The 840-nt window shown below is 40.1% G+C and overlaps 1 pseudogene; it reads right to left on the minus strand.

The window, feature by feature from the left end:
* On the minus strand, positions 1 to 626 carry LOC127677996 (Ig kappa chain V-V region L7-like; annotated as a pseudogene).
* Between the last annotated feature and the right edge of the window lie 214 nt (positions 627 to 840).

The following is an 840-nucleotide window of genomic DNA, read 5'->3' on the forward strand; positions in this document are numbered from 1 at the left end:
TCACACTTCTGCTTTCCTGTTGGTTTTTGCTATCGTGGGCGTCACTGTGGGAGGCCAGCTGTAATGTTGTTGACAGTAATACTTTGCAACATCTTCAGACTCCACACTGTTGATACTGAGAGTGAAATCTGTCCCTGATCCACTGCCACTGAACCTAGAGGGGATTCCAGAGATGGACTGGGAAGCATACTAGATGAGAAGCTTTGGAGACTCAGGTGGTTTTTGTTGATACCAGTGTAAACTCGTACCGATATATTGACTGGTTCTGCAGGAAAGAGTGACTCTACCTCCTGGAGTAACAGACTGAGTGGCTGGAGACTGAGTCAGCAAGATGTCACCTCTGGAGGCTGAAATATAGAAAAATATATTAGTAGAACACAACATTGAATATGGATGTCACTCCTAAACAAATTAAAAAATATATAAGATTTTCATCGTATCAATTTCATTAAAGAGGAAGTCAAATCCCATGTGGTGCTGGCTTCCAAATAAAGCAAGAAGATATTATATTTAAATAATATCTCCACTCAATTGTCATGTTTAATCAGTCATACTTGAAATCCAGAAAAGCAGAAGTCCAAGGAACTTAGGTGTAGACACCATCTTCGAACTTTCCCAGAGTTAGTGTGGATCATAACACAGCCCTGAGAAGAGCGTAGAGTATTACAGAGAAAACGAGGCGTAGAGCATTATACTTATGCAAATCATACAGACTTTATAAGGTTTGTAATAAGATCTGGTCAGAAGAGCAGGCTCCAATGCCTTCTTAGAATATTTATCCCCTTTCTGGTTCCCTGAAGAGATGTTGAGATTTAAAGGAGACTTGGCTTCTACTTACAT

This window comes from Apodemus sylvaticus, chromosome 2, assembly GCF_947179515.1.
Source record: "Apodemus sylvaticus chromosome 2, mApoSyl1.1, whole genome shotgun sequence".
Lineage (NCBI taxonomy): Eukaryota > Metazoa > Chordata > Mammalia > Rodentia > Muridae > Apodemus > Apodemus sylvaticus.